This window comes from Gallus gallus, chromosome 3, assembly GCF_016699485.2.
Source record: "Gallus gallus isolate bGalGal1 chromosome 3, bGalGal1.mat.broiler.GRCg7b, whole genome shotgun sequence".
Classification (NCBI taxonomy): Eukaryota; Metazoa; Chordata; class Aves; order Galliformes; family Phasianidae; genus Gallus; species Gallus gallus.
Window position 1 is genome coordinate 73052747 of NC_052534.1, and position 12109 is coordinate 73064855.

Below are 12109 nucleotides of genomic sequence, written 5' to 3' on the forward strand. Positions count from 1 at the left end.
CATGTACTCCACAGTCCTCAAACTGGTACGGGGTCTGGTGTTACTGTGCTGCAAGAGAATGGCTGTCTTCTTCTCTGACATGACTCTGGAATTTTGAACCTTCAGCTTAGTCTGTGTTGGATGTAGCAGTCAGAGTGGATGGTTTGTCTGAGTACTGGGGAATGCAGAAGAACTCACCCTTCCTACCATAAAGACAGAGCACATCACTTTACTCACTGAAGGCTATGTCTTGAACTTTTTCTTCAATGAGGAATTCACGTCACCACTCCATGGACTGCCATTTTAACTTTGTCTCATAGTAGTGACACCATCTCTTGCAACTGGTAATTATGTGATCCAGGAAATTGTCTCCTTCAGCCTCATATTAGTTCAACAGGCCCTGGAAAACTTGCATGATAGTGTTCTTTCTGCTTCTGTGCAGGCTTTCATGGGACCCATCTTGCACAAGATTGTGATATTCCAACATTGTCCTTATCCTTATAGTTGCCATTTTTTTCTGCATTAAATTCCACACCTTTTCTTCCATGTCAGACACCATTTTGTCAGACTGCCTCTCTGTTCCATCTGTCACACAGCAACAAAATAGAGTATTGGTGGGAAGGTTAACCCTCTTCTGTCATACAACCATCAGCTGCCTCTGATGTCATGGGCCATCATAATAAAAGAGGAGGCACTACTTTCAGAGTATCTCTCATATATAAACACATAAATATGTATGCATAACAGTAGTAAAATCTATAATTCATAAACTGTTAGTGTTTCTGAAAGTATATTATTTTAGAGATGCCTAGATTGCATTGCCAATTTCCAGCATTTGTGTATTGGCAGATACCATAGCATGAAATATATACTTTTTAAATTAAAAGGGTCTTACTTTCCTATTGAGCTTTCTCAATGTGATTGAAGAACTTTACTGTGAATTGAAGAAAACAAATTTATTGGACATTTACTAAAATTTGTATCCTGTAGAAAGATCTTCAAGACATTTTCTGATAATGGGTTTATATTCTTGGTTTACAGTTAGAAGACTTGTTTAGGCTCTCTAGCCAAATTGATGAAACTGTGACGTGGTAAACATAATTAATGTAAGTATTGTAAAGGAGGGCAGAAATGACCTATCTTAATCTTCTTGAGAAAATAGTGGATATAGTTATATCAAGCTAATTTCCTCAGCCTAATATATTGTAAACATCTAATACTCTATTTTAACTTACTTAGCAGATATGTGATATTTAGCAGAGAGGTTAGCTATCTGTTGAACTTATTTGGTATTTTTTTTTCTTTGGAACCACAAGAATCCCTATTTAATGAAATCTTTTATACAATAATGTTGAACATTATTTGAAATGAAGATTTCAGGATTCATGTACATTACATGCAAACAGAAGGTCTTGCGTGGGCTAAATGGACATTCACTTGGGAGGTTTCTTCTCTCTTGGCTTTGACTGCCTAAAACTTAGTCAGCTATTTTACATGACACCCGGACTGGCTCCACTGTCATTGAGTGAATTCTTCCTATTCATTAACAATGGCTGTATCTCTTCATTGATTATTAGAAGAACTTCAATAGCTAGCTTTGATGGCTGAAAGGAGGCAATATTGAACCATAGCTAAAGATATTATTAATCCATTGTAATGCAATAATTAATTTCATTGGAATTTCATCAGAATGCAGTACAGGTATGGACAAATTTTAAAAGAATATTTGAAAGTATGCACAGAAGGGAATAGATAAGAAATATTTGCAACCAATTCTAGATTTCTGCTTCATGAATCTTCACAGATCATAGAATCATAGAATCCTTAGAGTTGGAAGACTTTTAAAGGTCATCTAGTCCAACTCCCCTGCTATGAACCGGGACAAGCTCAGTCAAATCAGGTTACTCAGGACTTGATCCAGCCTCGTGTTGAAAGTCTCTAGGGATGGAGCATCAACCACATCTCTAGGCAACTCATTCCAGTGCCTCAGTACCTTCAATATAAAATATTTTTTCCATATGTCCAATTTAAATATACCATCTTTAAGCTTGAAGCCATTAAAACGGATATAATAGATCTAGGTATATTTAGTTTCCTAGACTGTTTTTTCCTTTGAAACAAAAAAGAGAAGGAAGCAACCATATGCTACTGCCATCTCAACCATCTACTATGGAAACTTTTGGAAAAGTTAGAGATGAAAATCGTATTTTAAATGATTAAAATTCCTCTTTTAGTGAAACCTGATTTCAGTTTCATGGAAAAAGAAGGGATAATTTTCTAGCTCTGTGTATAAGCACTTGTAAACAAACAGAAGATTTAAAAGACTTTACAGCTGCTCAAAAATTAACCCCAAACAACTCTTAGAATGGAGACTACTACATACTCTACAAGCATCACTAGCCTATGGATTGTGTTCTGTATTATATGATTATTAACATACCCTTCATGTATTCAAACTGATAGTGACAATGAAGTCACTTTTCTGTTGCTAGTTATTTTGAAAATATTGATCAGGCAGCCTTCTAGTCTTGGTTAGATCAAATACCCTACTACATTCTTCACCCAAAAGAGAAAATAATATCAGAAAAAAATTAACAAACTTTTCAGAAGATAGGAAGAAAACTCAAAGCTTTGAATTTCACAATTGAAACTAAATCTCACAAGAATTTAAAGAAGACATTTTGAAAGTATTATCTGGTGAGCTGATATTCACTGACACTAAAGCACACTAACGTTAGGTGGTTTGCAATCTCCTTTAGGAGGGAAAAACAGAAATGTAGTCATATAATACTCCTTTCTATGCAGAAGAAAGATGTGGGAGAAGACCATATGGTATGAAAGGATTAATGAAGGTGTTATCATTCAACACAGATATCCTCAAGGAAGCTCCAAAGAAATAAATTATTAAATATAAAAGTATAGCACCTGCTGTAGCAAAGCTAATGATGCGTATCTTTTGAAAACAAGAACTAGCCTTGGGTATAATCCACTAATATATTCTGCATCTAGAATTTTTAGTTTAGTTCTTTAGAAGTCACAGACTGAGCAGAAAATGTGTTGATCATAAGGTGGGGTGCTTTTACTTATACAAGGGTTAGACATGACTCTGCTTCTGTAATGTTGCCAGTCCCCTGTTTATCTTTGTTCTGGCTGTGTGGCTCTAAATCAAGATAAAAAGCAACTCAACATGAAGGAAAATAAAAAGAAGGTCATTTAATCACCCCGTTAGCTTAAAATGATTATTGATTCCTGGAGGTGATGTCTAATTCTGCCAGAAAATCCATTTCAGTAATGATTACTGCCCTCTGTTTTATCTATTATCCTGGAGGTTATTAAAAGTGGTAGTCTCCGGGGAAGTATATAGCTTTAGACCACTAATATCATATTTAATATGTTTTTAACCGAACAGAGTTTCCGATTTTGGCCTTTAACCTACAAGTGAATCAAGAGTAGACAGTTAGGAAAATGCATTTTGTGATAGGTCTAATTATTATATATACTACACTGGGATGCGGTCAACACTGCATGATAGATAAATATCAGCTGGGACAAGGGCTTATTGAACTCTTCATTGGTCTGAATTACCAGGTGCACACCACTCTAGCAATAACATACTTAGGAAACTTGCAATACCCTTTTGAAATAGCTATTCTACTTGCTGTTGCCTTTTCCCAGAATGGCTGAGGTTAGAAGGGGACTTTGGGCCTATGTGGTCCAACCCCTGCTCAAGTAGGGACTCCCAGAGCTGGATGCCCAGGACGATGTCCAGGTGTCTTTTGAAGACCTCTGAGGAGGACACTAAACAATGTCTCTGGGCAACCTGTGCCACTTCTGAGTCACTTCTCATGCATACAATTATGTAAATAAGTCTAGAACGAAGGTAAAAAGATAAAACTCAAAGATCATTTATTCAGAAAGTCAGGCTAAATAATTTAATGTCATCAATATTTGGACTACTTGGCATTACCCTGTGTTGATCAGTTCATAATAAGTTCCAAAACTTTGTGAACCAAAGGAGCAGCATTAACTCTCACCATTTTAATAGATCACAGTAAACTATTCTCATCAGTTTTAAAACTGGAAAAATGGGCCAGCTGCAGATTATTTTCCATCAAATTCTAGACCACCACTGATGGAGATGTGGAGACTCTGAATAGACATACTCCCACTCAAAGGCTATTGAAAATATAGTTTTCTGCTTTACTTTCTGTCTCCTCCTCCATCTCCTCTGTCTCTTCTTCTTCCTTTTATTCTTCTTCCTCTTTTTAAGTGTTCTTTTCTCTTACTACTCCTCTTATTACAGCCTTCAGACTGAGAGAAGTTGCTAGAAGGATTATTGTTGATTTTAATGAGATTTCGTATTAGCCCAACAATTCTTAGTCCTTAACAGAAGTAAAGGGAGACTGATGATTACATTTTCAGATGCAGTATTTAAATTACAAAAAAATTCATGAAAATTTGCTTTTAAGTTAACAATTTATTTCAGTTCTTTTCCATATTACGCACAGTGAATAGATGTGATCTATATTTTATAAATGTCATGGATGAAATACTGACACTGTTGATGCCAGTAGATGTTCATTAATGAGATAAAGGTTTGACCCCAGATTTTAAAATTAAAAAGACATGCATGCTCTTTAACATACTATTGAATGGTTAAGTTTTTAATTTCTGAATTGCTGTTCCCTTTGAATGATCTGTGGGTCAATAAGTTATGTACTTAGTCTGTGATTTGAATGCTTTGGTATTTTTCTGAAGTTAATTCTATTATTTTTGTATAGTTTCAGTAATTTATGACAAAGAACAGAGATATGTCAGCTATGCCACTTCTAGGACAGTACTATATTTCCTTACTATAATGAATGGTAGCTAATTTATTTATTTTGAACCTTTATAAGTGGACTTGTGTTGCTTACCATTAGGACATTTAGCAAAAAAAAAAAAAAAAAAAAAACCAACACCTTTTTGTTTTTATCTCAGAGACTTCTGGAGTGAAAAAAAAGAATAAAAAATCATAGATTAATGGCCTTAATGTATCACTGTCAGAGAAGTCAAACAAACCACATTATTTAATGGAATAAATATCTGTTATTTTCATTTGAAAATACAGACATGAGTGTAGTGACAGCAAGAAGAAACAAAAATATCATGAAACAAAGGTGGGGTCAGATCCTCAGCAGCTGCAGATTTGCATGCTCCATTAATGTTAACAGGATTTATACTACCTGAAGACCAGATGTCCCATGTTTTTCTGTGTATAGCTCTTTCAGAAGTATAGCAGGTTTTTGTTTTGGTGATATTTTGCTTGTTTTTTTGTTTCTTTTTACTGTTTGTATATTGCTATATTTGTTCTGTTTGGCCTTTTGACATATTTAAACCTTGACAATAAATAGAGAATTGCTTATTAGTTATATTTACATTTAATCAATGATAAAATTTGAATCAGTATGTTTTCCATTTAGGCAGTTCTGAACAACCTTTTCCATTTTTTGTATTAATTTATTTTCAGCAGCTGTGAGAGCAAATAAATGAGTTCAAGTCTTCGCTTCCAATAACTATCATTCCTATTTCTCACCTCTCTTCAAACGTATTTGTTTTACAAATCACATTTGTAATAATACCATAAGAAATTATTAAATAATATTAATGACGTATCTCTTCATTTTATTACTTCAGTACAAGATGGTCTGTAAAACACAGCTGGTGTTTTAGCTGTGCTTTAAACAGTTGCAGAGTGGATGAAAAGAGAAAGAAAGTGATAACCAACTACTACTAAGAGGTACTCAGTTTGGGGAAGATTATGAAGCAATTCATTCTAATGAAACACGAAACTTGATTCCAAACATATAGTTAAAACAATTCTTTTACATAGATCTTATATAATACTTTTTGCATTCAGTTTTCAGTGCTGGTTTTGCTAAGGATGAGGGTAATATTAAAGCAAACTAACAAGCAAACAAATTATTATGCCTTTCTTGACATAGTCCAATATCAGGATTGTATTTTTGACCATTTTTTGCCAAATAAATTTTATCAGTCAGGTGTTCGCGGGTGCAGCTGAAGAACTCAGCATTAAGGATCTTCATTAATGTAGATCTAATGAATCAGAAGATATTAAAATTTTGTCCTTCCTTCTCTAAATCTCTACAGAAAGAAACCAGTGAATTATTCTGCAAGAGTTATCGTTTCTTCTTTCTTAAAGCTAGTGTATTATTATCATTTAAAAATAGTGCAATAGATGTATTTTATGTCAGAAATACTAAGACTTTTACTGATTTATAGAGAAAAAGGTTATTCACAGTTCTCTTCTTATATCCAGTTTACCTCTGTGTCCATGCATTATCAGTGACAAATATAGAAGAAATTTGTTTTTACATAGCTCCTGACTATCAGTAAATGACCCAACAAATGTTCTTTGACTTTCAGAGGAGCAGATATGTCAAAACCAGTATATTTCTCTTCTTGTCACTTCTAAACACCATAGCAAAGACTAGAAAAACTAGCATGTAATGGGAAACCTGGTGTGTGTTGAGATGTGAGAAGTGCTGCCATTAGGCAGCTCTGACACTTTTGCCAAGACAGTACATTATGAGGAAAATTTCCATAAGCAGTTTTCAACCATATACCTCTTTTTTCCCCTCCTTCCTTTATCTGCTACTTCTCCAAGGTTCTGATTGCCAGCAGTTCTGCTCAGTGGCCCTTCTCAGAGTACAATTCACAATGTTTATAATTGTAATTACTGCTATGTATCTCTGCACTTTTGTTTTTCTGTCTCAATCTTTCTCTTGCCAGGCCCTCGCCACCCTGCAAAACCACTAGTGTTTATAACCTCTGGATATTCTGACTGACTTTTTAATCAGAGTTTTTCATAACATCCTTAATGACCTACTAGGATGAAGCTTGAAATCATTCTGTCATAGCAAGTGTTATGCTACATATCTGCTGTTATCTTAACTTGTTTGCTCACAATATAGGTATATTAAATACTTGGTCACTGACTGATGTGATGGGTTCAAATGTGTGAACTCTTCAGATACTCTTTTTTCAGAATTGTATTTATTTTTCTAGAAAATTGCCACATTAATAATCATAGAATCATAGAATTATTTGAGTTGGAAGGAACTCTTAAAGGTCATCTAGTCTAACTCTCCTATGATGATCAGGGACATCTACAGTTAGATCAGGTTGCTCAGAGCCCTATCCAGCCTGACCTTGAATGTCTCCAGGGAAGGGGCGTCCACCACCTCTCTGGGCTAATTACTCCAGTAGTTCACATCCCTTATCATGAAAAAAACTTATTTATATCCATCTAAATCTCCCTCCTTTTAGTTTGAAACCATTTCTCCTTGTTCCATCACAGCAGATCTTTCTAAAAAGTCTGTCACCTTCTTTCTTAGAACTCTCCTTTAAATATCTTTAATAATAAAATATATATTTCTTAGTCTGAATTGTTGGAAATTACTGTGCTGAGTATTTTAAATGGAAACATTTATCTCAGACCTGAAATATTCACCTAAAATAAGTAGTAAAAACAACTACAGGTTTTTTTTTGTTTATTTGTTTTGTTTTTTAAACTTTTAAGCAGCATCCTAAATCAGATATACAAAAAAGTAAAATAGAATCATTGAATGGTTTGGTTTTTAAGGGAGCTTTACGATAATCTAGTTCCAACCCCCCTACAGTAGGCAGGGATACCTCCCTCTACACCAGGTTGTTCAAAGCCCAATCCAGCCTGGCCTTAAATACTTCCAGGGATAGGGCATTCATAACCTCTCTGGGCAACTTGTTCCAGTGTCTCATCACTGTTACTGGAAAGAATTTCTACCTCATATCTAGTCTAAATCTATCCTCTTTCAATTTAAAACCATTTCCCCTTGTCCTGTCATCCTATCACTAACTGCCCTTATAAAATTCCCTCCTCAGCTTTCGTGTAGGTCCCCTTCCAGTACTGGAAGGCAGCTATAAGATCTCCTCGCAGCCTTCTCTTCTCCAGGCTGAAGAGCCCCAACACTCTCAGCCTGTACTTGTAGGAGAGATGCTCCAGCCCTCTGATCATCTTTGTGACCCTCTTGTGGACCTGCTCCAACAACTCCACATCCTTCTTGTGTTGCGGGATCCAGAAGTGAACGTAGTACTCCAGGTGGGGTCTCATGAGAGCAGAGGGGCAGAATCACCTCCCTTGACCTGCTGGTCTCGCTTCTCTTGATGCAGCCCAGGATACAATTTGTCTTCTGTGCTGCAAGTGCATGTTGCCAGCTCATGTTGAATCTTTCATCAACTGACACTCCCAAATCCTTCTCCTCAGGGCTGCTCTCAAGCCATTCTCTGCCCAACCTGTATCTGTGCTTGAGATTGCCTGAACTCAAGTGCAGGACCTTGCACTTGGCCTTGCTGAACTTCACAAGGTTGACATACACTAACCTCTCAAGCCTGTCCAGGTTCCTCGGGATAGCATCCAGGCTAAAGCATTATCAAGTGGTTTGGCTTGGAAGAGGCCTTAAAGACTATCTAGTTTCAACACACTTGCATGGAAAGAGACAATACCCACTTGATCAGGTTGCTCAAATCCCCATTCATTCTGACCTTGAACACCTCCAGAGAGGGGGCATCTGGAACTACTCCTCATAACCCTCAGACCAAAGAATTTTTTCCTAATATCTAATTTAAATATATCCTCTTTTATTCTAAAGCCATTTGCTTGTCTCTGCATGCTCTTGTAAAAATACTCTCTCCACTTTTCTTGTAGACTCTATTTAGGTACTGGAATGTTGCCATCAAGTCTCCTCACTGCTCTCTCTTTTCTGGACCAAGCAAACCCAAATCTCTCATCCTCTCTTAACAAGACAAATATGAATTTCATTTTCATTACATTTCATATGGGAAATGATGTATATTATTATAATGTTTTAATTGTTACTGTTATTATATTAGGATATAGCCCTTATTTTTGATGCTGAGGAAGTCTCAAGATTGCATAATCATAATAATAACATTTGTTTAAAAATTGAATTTTGGTGTTAGCACTTCAGAGCTGAGAATTCGGTACTGTTCAACTCAAAAAATGCACCAGAGACTCAAACACACTAACAATTTATAGTTTTTGTTTTGAGAGTCTGCAAAAACATTCACATTTGACTAGAAGGCCAGAAATAAATATACTTTTAGCTACATATGCATATTTATATCTGAAAGTATCTGTATATATATGTTTATATGCGTAAATACACATACTTCTGTATATAAACACACCATAAATATATATAGTGAGGCTCTCATATTATGAAAGGATAATTATGATACATGGGAAATATTGTAAAAATAGAACTATCTTATGTATCGGTTTATAAAAATGTAGATTTAAATCAAGAAAACAGATTCAATTTAAACTCGTATCCCAAGTTAGCATTAGGTCACCTATCCATAGTATTTTATACAGACAAATTTTTGAAGAGCATGTAAAGCTCAGCTATTATTTCTGCAGAAATTGGAAGGAAAAAGCAAAGAAATTAAATTCTACTACCATATTACATGGTTTTATATTTCCAATGGATTTGCAGGTCAGAAAGACAAGTATGAAGTCTGTCAAATGTTCATTTTACCTTTGGAATGAAACAAAAGACTCCCTGAAAATTAATCACTGATTCACTGCAGCCAGAAGCACCTGCCATGCATGAAGGGCCAAACAGATAAATACTTTGAAAAAAGATTTGGATTTCTTGAATGAAATTATGTGAGTGCTACTAACAGTGGAAAACTCATTCATCTGGAAACCATGAAACGAGTATCATCTCTTATTGAACCCATTCCACCATGTTTAGAGGCAACAAGACGTATTGCTCACTTTTGATGTCAAATAATCCTTATGAATAATTGCACCCTAGTCATGGTATTCACATCCAGCAAGGCACATACTGAAATGCCTGAATACCAGAAAAAGCAGAAAAACACAGTGAATGCTGGTATCCTTCCTGCAGAGTATTAAATAATACTAGCCAAAAAATCCTTAGATTTATTCCAGGAATCACTTCATGCTTATCAACAAGAATGCAGAAAGCCTATCACAGTGGTCAGATGAATGAACTACTAATGGGACAAAGCAATCTGGAATAATTAAATTTCAAAGATAATGCAAAATGTGTTCCTGAATGGATAGCAGTGTAATAGCATGCCTTGATCTCAGTCAATTCTGTATTCCTATGCATAACAAAAAATAAAATGAAAAAAATTGAAGATTATGACAGACCAGAAATTTCGTCAGCAGTCTTATTTCCAGTCTTCAGTCTTGCTGGGACATACCAAGGTTTTTAATTCCTTCATGAAGCTGTCCATGAAACTTTTAAGTATTTTTAATAAAACTTGGTTAAATAAGAATTTAGATCTTTATTGTTAAAACCAAATAATTATAAAGACTTTCAAGAATGCATTTAAGCTGTGTAAAAAACCTAACATATTTGCAAAATTTCTATTCACAAGAAAAGTAAGATGAGAGGAGGATAATCTTTAAATCTGTTGCTTTGATTGGTATTCAGTCATAGCATGGGCTTAAATATCATCAGGATAGGCTGAACACCTGAGAATTGATTATTTGTTTGTGGTTGCTTTTTCGGCTGTCACTGATATAATCAACCCTCTGGCTGGAAGAGAAGGTCAAATATACCTCAGCATAAATAGGAGGATCAGATGATAGCAGAAGTAGTAATGACATTTTTGAATGTGAGATGTAGAAAAAAGATATATTTTTAATTTTTAAAAAATGGTGTAAACATGAATCAATCAAAAACAGAGAATATTTTGTGCTGACCCAATCTAGAATAGCAGTAGAACTAAGACACTATTAAAAGTCAAATTTTTGTAATAAATCCAAGTTAGTGAGGGGCTGTGACATGAATGTTGATAGTGAAAGTGGGGTTTATCTGTTCATTTCTTCTCTAAATTAGGGATCTTGCCCAGATTAATCATCTGAACTATTCTATAGTCAATTGAAATTGTTGCACTAGATAACCATAAATAAGATTTCTAGTATCTTACTAGCTGAAATATGAAGCTGACCTAGACTTAAATATACTCTACCTTTATTTTTAAAATCATGATTGGCCTGTAATTCCTTCCCGAGGCCTTTCTTTTTTGCTCTTCTTGAAGCTATGTGTGACAACTGCCCTTTCTCAGCCATCAGGAACCTCCACAGATTGTTGGCCTTTTGAAGATGATAGGTGGTAGCCCCACACTGATATCTGCCAGTCCTCTCTGCAGTCTTAGATGTGTTCCATCTGTTTTCTTGGACTTGTGAACAGGCAGTTTTCTAAAATACTCTCTAATTTTTGAACCTACTCTTCTAAAATAATGTTTTATTTCCCTAGACTGTAATCTTGGATTTAGAAGTGTTGTTGCCTGAAAATAAACCTTACTACTAAAAGCTAATAGAGAGAAAGCACTGATTATCACAGTCTCTCCTATGTCCTTTGCCACTAGTTCACCTTCCTCGCAGAGCAGGACGGCAATTTCCTTAGTCATACTTCTGTTGTCAAACTATCTACAGCAGTGGAGCACCCACTGTTTACAAAACTAAAATTGTACTGTTTGTCTAGTTAACATTTTAGCAATCTAACCAAAAGCAATAAAGTTACTATTACTCCAATTATAATATTAATACTTACAGTCCAAATTAAGAAATTTATACAAAAAGTTAATAAAAGAAGATAAATTGTCATATGCTAACTATCAATTATCTACTGTCACTTTCTCTCCACTGCAGTGGCTATCTAGATGTGTGTTGTACTCACTCTTCTGTGTCCCTGGTCAATGGTGAAGGAATTCCCAAAGCAGAACAAGGATATGTGTGGGGGGGATAGTAGGCTAAAGGGCATGTCAACATCCTCACCTGTTTAACAGGAGCACTGTGACTGATTTGCATGGTGGGCAGTTCCTCCTCCTCTATCTTTGGCTCCAGTTGGGGTTATTTTTGTATTTGTTCTCTTAAAATGATCTCTTTCCTTTTTATTGCTTTCCAACTCAAGTTTCAAAGTTTTACAATATTTTTCCCCAGCCTTATATAGTAAAGACTGTTTCTAGATACTAAAATCAGATCAAAACAAACAAACAAATTATCAATAACCCTACCTCTTTAATGTAA